The sequence below is a fragment of the Lontra canadensis genome, unplaced genomic scaffold (genome assembly GCF_010015895.1).
Source record: "Lontra canadensis isolate GAN:19392208 unplaced genomic scaffold, GSC_riverotter_1.0 scaffold19, whole genome shotgun sequence".
Taxonomy (NCBI): domain Eukaryota; kingdom Metazoa; phylum Chordata; class Mammalia; order Carnivora; family Mustelidae; genus Lontra; species Lontra canadensis.
The window spans coordinates 3,993,512-4,006,871 of NW_022631013.1; the positions used below are offsets into that span (position 1 = coordinate 3,993,512).

The window sequence follows — 13,360 nt, forward strand, 5'->3', positions numbered from 1 at the left end:
GCTAACTTTTACTGGGTGTTTAATGCGCCAGAAAGTGTTAGGTGCTTCCACAACCATTGTCTTATACGACCTCCTCAGAGCCCCTATAGCAGGACATAATAAAAGAAAGGCAAGCTTTAGAACAGGTAAATCAGAGTCCGAAACTTTGCTCCATCCCCTACACTCCTTGGGACCTTGGAGCTATGAAATATCTCTGATCCAGTTTTCTCATATATAAAACAAAGAGAATTTGCCTGCATTTCAGGTAATGGTAAGAGTCAACTGAAATAGCATCTAGGAGGAGCCTAGCATGGTACCTAAGTAGGACCTCAGGGAATGTTACCTCCCCATTTTATAGACAAAGAGACCAAAGTTCTGAGGGGTTCAGTGATGTGACCTTGGCCACACGAAAATAACAGAGTCAAGGAGGCACAGCAATTAAGAGCATGGACTGTAGAGCCAGGCTATCTGGGGTTCAAATCCCAGCTCTGCCACCTACCAGCTGAGTAACCGTAGGCAGGTTGTTTAATGTCTCTGCGCCTTAGTTTCCCCCCATATGTAAAATGAGAATTATTAGGGTAATTATGTCATAGGAATGTTATGAAGATTTTATAATCAAGTATTTGGAACAACCCGACATATAAGAAGCACCGTGTAATTTCATTAATAATCGGTAACAAATAAGTCACACACTCGCTATACGGAAAATTCATACTCCATGACAGGACGTGTGGAGTAGCTCTTTGCACTGCCCTCTAGCTGCCTCAGCCAGCAGGGGCGGTCGTATGTGGACACTCCGGTTTTGGGGTGGGGGGTGCATCTGTTACCAAGTGTTAGGAGAAGAGTGGTGCCTAAAAGAAAGAGGCGTAAAGGTAAAGCATCAGCAACATCTTTAATTCTTACCTTCCTATGGGTGATGCTCTTTTCAGCTCTTTGTGTTTTTTTTAGAAGTTTCAACTAAGCCGATCGACAAGTACAGAGGAGCTAAATCTTAAGATTTAACTACAATCCTAAGCTCAGAGGCTTGCCCTGGAATATGGACAAGTCTCTGTTCCTCCATGACATGTCCTTTTCCCTTTTACCAACAGCAGTGAGGACTTGCTGGCACCAAGTCTCCATTACCCTCTTCCTGAAGGGCATGCATAACTCACTTAATTGTTTCACACTACAGTACACTGCTATTTAGAACCAGTCTGTTTCTTTCCGTTGTAACAGCATGGAAATAAATAAGCAATTTTCATACATTAGGAAACATAAGCATGCCAGCGTCTAATTCATACTTATGTGATTAATAAGCCAGAGCACTTAGATGAAACACAGCGCACCACACAAACACTATCCCATTAGAGCAGCCGTTGGAGTGTGAGATATTACCCACAGTGGTCTCACGGCTGGACCCAGTAAACAGCCCCAATATGGAAACTCAAGGAACTTTCCTATCCTAGAGTGGATGCTCTCCTTTAGGTTGAAAAATGAAAGGCGAGAAATGGAGAGCCAACTTTCCTGCTTTTGTAAGTGGTATTGGCTCTGCGTAAGCTAGGAGCCGTTTGCATGATTCTGAGCAAATCTATTTTCTGTGCCTTGTTTATTAATGGACAGAAAAGCCAGCCTGAAAATGAAATTGATTTTATTCACTTAGGATTTTATACTCCATTGCACAACCACAACCCAGCAAATTCTTCATTAAGAGAGATAATTACTTTAATGAAGATTAAATATAATTTAAAATTCACATTTATCTTTATCTACCTAAAGCAGGTCAGAATTAACCTAAAATGGTTAGGGAAGTAGAAAGGAATGGGTTTCTCCAAAAAGTCTCCATCTGCTTATGTAAAGGTGAGTCTGGTCTGACAGTCATCCCTGCCTTTCTTCCTCTTTCTCCTCTTCTTCTCGTTTCATCCATTAGTGTCTCCCGCATCAAGCCCAAATCAGACCTTCTGCTTTCTAATAATCTTAATGTGGGGATGTTTGGCAGAGGCAGCAGGATGGCAGCAATTAATATTCTGGGATGTTCAATGATCTATGAAAATCTACATCTATGATGGGCATATGGGGGGAAAACACAAAGATCAAAGAAGTAGCAGGTTGGTTTTAGAAATGTTCTCCCTCCTTGCAGCAGCAGAGTGTTTCCATTCCACCTGCCAATGAGAGGAAGCCAAGAATGATATTGAACTGATTGGTATTACTCATCGTTTCATGTGGTGTTAGAATTGCTCCTCATTAATGGCATTTGAGCATTATTGTGGAAAGAGCTTAGGAGACCAAAAAAAAAAAAAAAAAGGGAGTTTAACTTCTTCACTTCTCTGAGTCTGGGACTCCTCATTTGTAAGACGGGACTAATACTGCCCACCTTGAGCTCAAAAGATTTAGAGCACCTGGCGTTAGGGATTAATCCTAAATGTAATATACTGCCTGTCGTGTCGTTAAGTTTTCTTCTAAAACCTCCAAAACACAGCACCAATGACCCAGGAATCCCTAGGTGACAGTAACACTTGGTTCTGCAGAAGTGACCAGTGAGTTTTGCCCCAGGTTGTTGCTGTTCCTGACCTAAGCGGTGGCACAGACTAAAGGAAGAGAACAGGGAAGCACAGACCCAGCACAGCACAGTTAGGCACAGCCCTGAGTGTGTATCATCATTCATTCTCCAGGGAGGAAAATGAAGTCTAGTTTAGTGGTAAGATACAACTGGCTTCCAGAGGCAGTATTTCAAATGATGGTTCTCATTTACTGAATACCAATGGGACATGACACATTACATACATTATCTTATTTAATGAGTGTAACTATATAGTTTATCATCCGTATCAGGACACTTTCAGAGTCAAAGGGAATGCTGTAAATAATTACATCTAGACAGCAAGTGTAAACCTGGATGGTCCTGGGCAAGCCAATTGTGTGGCTGCCCCATGTTTAATCGACATAATCACTCTACGACATAGAAAACATTCCCCATTTCGCAGAAGGACACTGATACAGAGTGGTTAAAAGTAACAGACCCGAGGGCATACAAACTACCAAGGGGCAGACCCACGGTCAAAAGACCAGCCTGTAAAGTGCCCGAGCTCCTTCCCTTGAACAGACTCCCCCTCCCTGAAGCCCTGGCATCACAATATCACCTGCCAAAGAACAGCATTAATTTTGGTTTGAAACCCTGCCTTTATTGAGTGAACACCATGTTTCAAGTTCTAGGTCATGGCTTCCAAATGCTATCAAAAAAGAGGGCAAAAATGGGTGATGAGAAAGCAAAATGACTCCATGAAAAGCAGTCTTATCCTAACGAGCATCCAGTTCTTTCTGAGACACAACAGCCTGAATACCAGCCGCCTGAGCTAAGGCTTATTCAAGCATGGAGAAGGACAGTCAGCGGGGCGGACGGCAACAAGCGTCCTTCCCCAGGTGCTGCTCTATATTCTCACGCACCCAATGAATTCCTTGATCTAGATCAATTTGCTGCTGATATGTAGTGATCTGCGATCACAAATAAATTTGACTTATTCCTAGAACATGCCAGGAGCTATTCTCCTCGCCCTCCCGCCCAAGAACTGAATAGATCTAAAAATGTAGAGAGATGCTCAACATTCGGGTCTCTCTATAATGTTTCTCTAGGTGAAAATGATAGGTACCACATGCCCATCCTTTGGCCCCCCTTCCAGTCACTGTCTGAGCTTCCCTTGTCTCTTAAACACCAGAAGGGTGGCCCATCGGGCCTAGTTCAGAAGCTAACTGCATTGGCAGAGATAACAGAATTTCTCTTTTAGCAGAGAAACAATAGCTCAAACTAGTCATAGGTGCCAAGCATCCTTAGTCACGATCCCTAATCAAAGACCATCCTCAGAGACCAAGTATGCTCCTGACACCAGGAGGAGGTGACCACATATTTTGCTGATTCTATGAAAGCTCCCAGCTCAGGACACAATAAGAATCCTAAATCAGAATTCGATTCCATTTCTCTGAGCGTGTGTGACCTTAGCAAAAAAGCCAAACACTCTGAGCTGCGGATTTCCCAACAAGAAAACATTGCTTCTCAAATGTTAGTGGGCTGAACAATTACCTGTAGGTCTTGTCAAGCTCAAGGAAATATAACTCAATCGCTATTTGGTTAAAACACATTCCAGGGGCCCTCCCTTGGAGATTCTGATATATTAGGTCTGGTGTAGAGGCTGAGAATTTGCGTGTCTCATAAGTTTTCAAGTCATGGTGATGATGATGATGTCCACGGACCACAGTTCAAATAGTAATAAGCTGTATCAGTAATGCCAAGCTCATGGTTCATGTGAAAATAGGAAGAGATGTGCTTATCTTCGGCAGAGCTGCTGACTCACAATGCCTTTCCATCAGCATGCATATATCAAAGAGAAGATGAACAAAAGTCCAAGAGTATGAGTGGGAATAAAACCTGGGGACATTTAATCATTCCAAACATGCCAGGTACAGGATTTAATTATATCCCAATCCCCATTGTTACAATCCATTCTATGCAGCAATATAAATGGGGTCCCAGTCTCCAAAGGTGAACTGACCCTAAGGACACTTCTCTGGGTTTTTTGGTTTTATTTTTTTTTTTAAACACCAAACACATCTTTTTGGTCACAAATTCCATTCGCCCCTTTAGGTTCAGCTGCATCTGATGGCGTCCAAACCCCATCTCCAATCATCTTAACTACTACTTAAAAAATAAAACATAAATCTTCCCATGACAACAGCTCTCAAGCAATAGGTAAAGCGATATTTATTTTGCTGAAAACAGGATTCCCCTGTTAGACCAACTGTCAACAAGGCGATCAGCCAGAGTCCTTCAGTCTGTCCTTGTCTAATGCAGCATGGTAATCAGGGAACGCGCCTCCCTCCTCCTCCTCCTCCCTCCCTCCCCTCCCTTCTTTCTGGCTTTCTCTCTTCACGACATTATTTAATCTCTCGGCTGCAGCTTCTTGGGATTAGCTACAGCATCTATTAATAGTTTTACTTCTGTTTACAGTTCCAAGGGGAGAAAAATGGCTCATTCCTTCTCTCCAATCTTGAAGATATGTCTTACTGCAGCAAAAGGAAGACGCACGGGCCCCGTGAATAACCTATTTCCACAATCATTCCACTGTAAAGATGTTAATGTGCTTCTATGCCGAATGGATCCATTTAATAGGCAGAACAAGTTGGATATAAACTCTTTAATTGCTTTCAGCACACCGATTATCTTCCTGTGTCACCTATTGTATAATGCAAAAATGTTAACAAAAGCACTTACTGAAGACATTATTGGGAATTAAAAAACAAAGAACCATCAGTTGTCACTAAATATGCCTTTCATGTTCCCAAATGAAATGCATTTGCGCACTCAAGAAATAGGATAGAAATGTGCAGGCCTGCCATTGTCAGATGCAAACATCTTCATTAGATTTTGATCCAGCTGCTGCAAGATCTATAAAAAGAGCTATCAAAGCCTGCAACTCATTATTGGTTATTTCAGGAAAACTTCAAAAAACCATCCCCAAACCTGCATGGATGGATCTTTTCTGACAACTTCCCTGGGCTGGGCAGTTGGTTTGCAAGGAGCCGCGTCGGGAGTGGCGTCAAAAACCTCTGCCCAGCCTGCCGCCTGTGATGCCTGAATGCGAGAAGCCACAGCCGCAGAGCCCACCTGTGTTCCGGGGCACTTAGGCTGGAAGTCTCTGCCTATCACCTCCCAGATCTCCTGTTCCGACCAAACGTTATCTCCTTAAAAGCATATAAGTGAAAGTAGCCAAACTCGGGTCTTTATAGACCAAAACGGAAAGATTAATATATGCGATGTCTCCTAACATCCTTTCTCTGTTGCAATAAATCTTCTGATGCATATTGGCGGTCAGCTCATTTCTAGCACGTTATTTTCTGCAGAGGCTATTTTAAAAGAGGAAAAATACTCGTCAGGGGAGTCAGCAGGGAAGGGGAAGAAGAAAGGAAAGAAAGGAAAGGAAAAAGAGAACGAGTCGGGGTTCTGGGGATCGTCTATAGAGAAGGTTAAAGGACGTAATGTGTTAAGTGTCAATATTACCCGCAATCCTTCCTTTGAATTCTGCTGAAACAGAAGGGACCCTACAAAGACTAAAAAGCGTTCATATTAATCACAGTCCCTGGATCTTGACTTGGGGACCTCTTCAGTCAGGCCTAGGTCTCTGGAGGCTTCTGATGGACACCAAACAACTCACAGAGAACAACTGTCAGAGCTGTCACTGTCACTTAGGAAGGGCTCTTTCCCCTCTTGGTCTATATGTCTTTCTATTCATGACAAAGAGAAATGCAAATTGTGATCACTCTTATTCAACCTTGGTAAACAAGGAGGGAGGAACACTCTGGACCCCTAAAGCAATCTGCTTGAAAGATTTTTGACTTTGGGGCACCTGGCTAGCTCAGTCAGTAGAGCATGTGACTTTTTATCAGGGTCCTGAGTTCAAGCCCCACACTGGGTGTAGAGCCTACTTAAAAAATAAAATAAAATAAAATAAAAAATAAAGATTTTTGGTTCTGTCTTTAATTTACCCACCAAATTGTCTGTTTTATGGTCAAAAGTAAATTGAAATGCTCAAAATATTGATGTGATTTCATATCCATTATTTGAATTAGGTACAAGAGCTCACTGGGGCATCAGTTTATTATATTATATTGTTATTAAAGCTATTACCCAAATCTTAATGCTCTGGAGGCCCACAATATGTTTTTTCTTACATATACCATTCTTACTCCTTCCAAACATGACATTTTCTATGCTCTCTTCGGCAGCACATATACTAAAATTGGAAATAATATACAGAGAAGATTAGCGTGGCCCTTGTGCAAATTCATGAAACATTCCATAATTTTTCTTTTTTTTTTTTTTAAGATTTTATTTATTTATTTGATAGAGAGATCACAAGCAGGCAGAGAGGCAGGCAGAGAGAGAGGAGGAAGCAGGCTCCCTGCTGAGCAGAGAGCCCGATGCGGGGCTCGATCCCAGAACTCGATCCCAGGACTCCAAGATCATGACCTGAGCCGAAGGCAGCGGCTTAACCCACTGAGCCACCCAGGCGCCCCTGCATTCCATACTTTTTCAACTAAACAAATAATGTTTATTAATCTTTTTAGAAGGCATTTTACTTTTTTTTTTTTTTTAAGTAGGCTCCATGCCCAGTGTGGAGCCCAACGCAGGGCTTGAACTCACACAGTAAGATTAAGACCTGAGCCAAGACCAAGAGTCGGACACTTAACCAGCTGAGCCACCCAGGTGCCTGAATTTTTTTTTTAAAGTATTTTTTCTAAGATTTTATTTATTTATTTGACAGAAAGAGACAGCCAGAGAGGGAACACAAGCAGGGGGAGTGGGAGAGGGAGAAGCTGCAGAGCAGGGAGCCTGATGTGGGACTCAGTCCCAGGACCCTGGGATCATGACCTGAGCCGAAGGCAGACACTTAACAACTGAGCCACCCAGGCGCCCTAAGAAAGTATTTTTTAAAATAACTTGTTCTGCAGTGCTTTGGCAATTGTCGTCCCTCCTGCTGACAGCCTTAGTCAATGGAGTCACGCTGATAAGAACGGCAGAGATGGAGGTCCTTGCTTCCTCCCATCAGAGTGGGATTTTGAGTTGGGAACCCACTGCAGCTGGACAATCTTTCTAAAATGTGAATCCGATCATGAGGCTCCCCTGTGTAACACCATTCAGTGATTTCCTATTGCCCTTCAGATAAAATCACATCCCTGCTGTGTGGCTACAGGCAAGTTATTAAACCTCTTTGTGGCTCAATTTCCTCTTGTATAAAATGGTGATAATAATCATGAAGAAAATATATGTAAGGCACTTAGCACAAAGTTAATAAATGCTCACTATTATTATTATTATTATTATTGATATTATCTCACTGGCCATGTTCCTTTTCAGTTTCCCCTTCACCCTGACAGCCATACTCAACAATGAGTTCCTCAACTCCCGTGGGCTTTCTTGCCATTATGCCTTGACCCATGGTTCTCTTTCTGTTTGCAACACCTCTTTCTCCTCCTGGCCTTTGGCCAGTTTTATTGCTATTAATTTACAAGCTGTCAGCTTAAATGCATATTATCAAGATGGCCTTCCCTGACCATAAGGTCAGGTTTGCTTACCCCAATATATGCATGCAATGCACACTTCCTCTACAGTAATACACACCATACATTACTGTAACATTTTGCCTGACTGAAAGATCCATAAAGGACCCAAGGTTAGATACGCCTTGCTCCCTACTTTTTTAGTAGCAAGCACTAGTGGGGGGGGGGGGGCGGATAGATTATAATGCAATGGACAAAGAAAATCTCATTGGATTACAATGACAAAAGATGAGTCCTTGATCACACTGAAATAATCACAGGATGACTCCACTGTGTTTTCATGCTGAGCGCCAAGCTGATGGATGCCCCACGCCTTGGAACATTGCTGATCTCCTGGTAGAGAGAAAGGGAACACAATAATCCTCTTAAAATTCCCCAGCAGCGGTGGCACATCTGATTCTCCCTCACATTTTATTGGCCAGGGCAAGTCACATGGCAAAGCCTGACTAATTTACGTCAATCAAGGGGGGGCATCCTTGTGTGGAAAATGCACAACAAAGAGGGACCCTACAATATTCAGTAAATGGTTATAGATGCTAAAACTGAGCTCAATGAAGGTTAGTTCAATGAAATGTTTCTTTGCTTCAAGCTGACAAACCTAAACCCCACACCAACTAAAATCTTGCCAGAAACTTCTCTGTTATTCAAAGAGATACTCATTTCTTAAAATTTTGACTTTAAAAATCACTCTCCTTTCAGTCATGGGGCCATGTTTTCTGCCACAGGCACCGGCTGCCTATGTGTGTGATCACAGTTTACAGGTCATACCAGTACACCACATTGGAGGAAAGAAGGATAATTAGGTTCAAGAGCATCCACACCGTCCCCATAATTTGTTTGCTTATTCTGTGCAAGCTAGTCATACAGACAGATGAGGTAACGTCCGGTCTCACAGGGCTATCCAGTGAAAAGGGAACCTTGGAAATCAGTTCCTCTAACCCCTTAGGTAACACGCAAAAAAGAGCTGAGTGATTTGCCAAACAGTAGCACAGCCAGGATTAAAATACGAATTGCCAGTTTTAAAACAAGTGTTCTTTTGAAATAAGTCAATCAGAGAAAGACAGTTGTCATATGTCTCTCTGATACAAGGAATTTGAGAGGCAGGACGGGGGGCTATGGAGGGTAGGGAAGGAAAAAATGAAAGAAGATGGGATCGGGAGGGAGACAAACCATAAGAGAATCTTAATCTCACCAAGCAGAGGGTTGCTGGGCAGCTGGTGGGGTCAGGATAGGGTGGCTGGTTTATGGACATCGGGGAGGGTATGTACTATGGTGAGGGCTATGAAATGTATAGACCTGGCGATTCATAGACCTGTAACCCTGGGGCAAATAATATATGTTAATTAAAAAAATAAATTTTTTTAAAAAGTGCTCTTTTAATTATAGCATAGTCTTGCCATAAGGAGGGTCACCAAATGTGAATGATTGCAAGAGGTCACCATTGAACAGATGAGGAAACTGAAACCCAGGGGTAAAGTGACTTTCTCAAAGCTATCCACATTATTAGTTCTATTTTGCTTGGCCACACAGAACCACAAAGAAATCTAAGTTGTTTCAGCCTCAAGGATGGTACCTGCTCTTCACTGAAGGCTCAGAGAAATTGTTCATGAACTGAGCTGACCAAATTGAATTGAGTTGAACTGAAATCACAGAAAATGTAGAGATGCTTTTCTTTTGCCCTACATAACCCTTGTTTTCATTTCCCCTGGAGTTTTAAGCTTGCCAAACCAGCAAGTTATACACCAACAACTATGACTTTGTTAGCTTCTCCTCTATTAATATCTTTGTTCCTGTTCCTTCCGTATTTATAACTACCATCCTTCTCTGAGCAGAAACAGGTTAATACCTAGAAATCTTGTCATCTCATGACATTTACAGAACAACATAGGATCTGGAAAGCAAAATCAACAATTATAAGGGCCCTGAAAGATCATTAGACAAAGAACTTTATTCCCTCTGAGTTAAACAGGTCAGTTAAAAAAGTGACATAACCCAGATGTTCTTAAGCCACGGGAACAAATGCTATTAAGTCACTGTCTCTCGACAACTAAGTGATATGTACGAGGAATGGGAATTAAATTTGGAGAGAGAATACAGATTCTGGCTGGGATTCAGGGCTGAAGGATATTAAATAAGAAAGAAACAATAGCACTGTCAAGTCTAATTGTTTAAAACATAAAACTCTTTCCATAGGTCTCGAGATGAACGGAGTTGCACAGCATCGGGATGCACTGTGAAGTCAGGCAAAGAAAAAGAACAGCATGTACCATTTGGAATGAAAAACTGATCTGTGGGGAATTTGACTCTGCTTTCCCCCCTCCCCTTCTCCTCATGTCCCACCCAGGCACTTAGACATTTGAAAATAGCTATAGGAAACACCATGAAGTCTCTTTTTTGTATGAGATTTGACTATAGAATGAGAAATGATGGGCTTTGTGGTCATACAGAATTTGGTTCCAACCCTGACCGTATTACTCCTTGTTATGTGACCTGAGGCTCAACTTTCTGACCTTTAGGCAGAGATTATATTCTTATTGTGCAAGGATGTGTTTAGAATTAAATGAGATAATCCATAATAAAGTCACTAGCATTTGATAGGCATTCATTATAATATACTTTCTTTACGTTTTCCTTTAAACAATGGAGATGCAATCATCCACATAGCAGCTCCATATAATTCTATGATGAAATGAGAACAATTTTTCACTCATTGACAATAAATTGAGAGATGCCTGCATCTCATCTCTTTGATTAACGAACACAGATTTACTGAGCGCACTATTCACAGGCAAAGCTCTGCGGTAGGTATGATAAAGGTCACAAAGTGTTCTTAGACAAAATGTATGAAATGAAGGCATTTGCTCAAGACTCCTTTTGTCATTTATGACTTTAAGCAATCAAGAGTATCTGGTCTTTAAAGTATTTTTACTAAAAAAATAAGTATTTTTATTTATGGAATGTATGAGTTCAGTATAGAAAAATGATGAAAAAAAAGAAAAAAATACTTAGGGTACCTGGGTGGCTCAGTTGGTTAAGCGACTGCCTTTGGCTCAGGTTATGATCCTGGAGTCCCAGGATCAAGTTCCACCTGGGGCTCCCTGCTCAGCGGGGAGTTTGCTTCTCCTTCTGACCCTCTCCCATCTTGTGTGCTCTCTCATTCTCTCTCAGATGAATAAAGAAAATCTTAAAAAAAAAAAAAAAACCTTAGACTCCAGCTAGAATTAGTGAGTTTTATTTCATACAAATTTGTTGGATACTATGTTTCTAACAAGTTTTGTATTACAAGTATGTATCTGTATCTTTGTCTGTATCCATAAAGCCACAGAAAGAGTACTGTGCTTGGGGTTCAACCCCTGCCCTCCCATATTCTAATGGGAAGAATTGTCCTTGTGTTGTAGCTGGAATCTCGATTTCCTCACTGTAAAATTAGATTTCCCTAATAGATTTCCTAAAATCACTGCCATATGTAGAAGTTAAAATGTAGCATAAAACACTTGTGACTCTTCACTACTGTACTGTGTACGTGTGTGCATGTGTATTTATGAAAAATATGTTCCTTGCCAACAACACAACTCTACAGCAATTTCATGGAGATAGCTAGCATCCCATGAAAGCAATCTCACATAATACACTAAGTTGTCAATAAATGAAAGTTCTCAGAAGACTCAAACTGCTGTTTTAGTATCTCCTAGGACAGGCCAGAGATGGTTTTGAGGCTAATACCAGAGTTCTTCTCCTTTGGTCCCTTAGGGCTACTACGGATCACAAGGATGATCACAGGCCAGTTGGATGCACAGAGTTTTGGAGGTTTAATTGATCTCATGATGCCTTACCTGTGGCTGCAATTAAAACCCCACCTCAAGACTACTAAAGGCAGGAAAAATTCCAGGAAGATTTTACGGAAGAGGCACTGCCCAATGTTACAGTATTTTTTACCTTCACCTCCCAACTCCCCCCTGACCTCATCACTAAAACAGCATAAATTCCACTGCAAATAACTAGAATCATTAACACCAGAACCAGGAGGGGGAGGCTTGGGAAGCTCGCATTGTTAGCAGTCTCATCATCTTTATGACCTCCTAGCACTGCAAAAATCACTCAATGGAGCCCTACATACTTCACATTTCTAACTATTCCAAATTCCTGGTGTGTCTGAATATTTTAATTTCTCATATATTATTTATAAGGACCAGCACCCATATATCAAACAGCCTTTTTAATATAGCTTTTATAACAAAAATTGAAAACATACATTCTTTTCCTGTTTCACAATTATTGCAATCTAATGCAGAAATTTGCCCTGATAGAAGGAAAAATACAGAATAAGGAGAAAGGTATTTTCCATCACAAAAATTTTAACTTGGAGAAGAAAAAGGGCAATTACATAAACAAGTCAATTCAGCCTTAGGGAACGTGTAGCTCACACCGATTTCTGATTGAAAGCCAGCTGAAAAAAGGAGAAGAAACAGATTTAAACTCTTGCTGCATAATTCATCCCACCCCTGTTTGAATATTAAGCCTCTGTGTGATTATTACTAGGTTCTTGTTATGTTAACATTCATTGACCTCTTCAACAAACGACCCACACAACGCCTACTGACTCAGAATCTCTACAAATGAAGACAACTTCATGTTTATTTTCAAAATAGAACTGAAACGTGACATAGGTGATTTCAATACAGGTGTTGCTCAAAAGACACCGTGTATGTCCATGGTGCCCACAGTCATAGAAGTACTTGACGTGGGTATTGGCAACACCTTCCCCATCCCCATCCCCACCCCCACTCCCCAATCGCCGCTTTAGTGACTTTGTTGCATACACATGTAACGGTGTTAGATTCTTTTGTCCCATACTCCATCCCATCCTGGGATCCTCGAGACTCCTAAATGATTGGTTCAGATTTGCATACGTGAAGGCTCATCCTTTGCACAGTAAAGTTCTGCAGGCTTCTGACAGATATGCAGTGTCATGTGTTCATCCTTACAGTGTCATATAGAATGACCCTAGCTAGCTTTAGGATTGTGTGCTTTTGCATCAGGCAGCGGCTTTAGCGGGTGCAGTGTCCTCCAGTGGCTGCTTTGTTCAATCTAATTGTCATTAAGCCTCAGAGCAATACACAAATAACAACTATTGACTTGGGAGGTAACAATTGTAACCAAATATCTGTCTGTGCCTTTCTCTGTGTATGTAACTCTCCAGCGTAGTTGCTGCCCTCCAGGAAGAATATCAAATAATGCTCCTGGACTTGAGAATCGGGGGACAATTGAAACCAAGTTCACACTTATGGTACCTAGT

At 41.5% G+C, this 13,360-nt stretch overlaps 1 non-coding gene across 1 annotated transcript; it reads left to right on the forward strand.

The window, feature by feature from the left end:
- The first annotated feature begins 6,713 nt into the window (after positions 1–6,713).
- On the forward strand, positions 6,714–6,821 carry LOC116869603. The gene has a single exon (XR_004383073.1). It is a non-coding gene; the product is annotated as a U6 spliceosomal RNA (small nuclear RNA).
- The last annotated feature ends 6,539 nt before the right edge of the window (positions 6,822–13,360 follow it).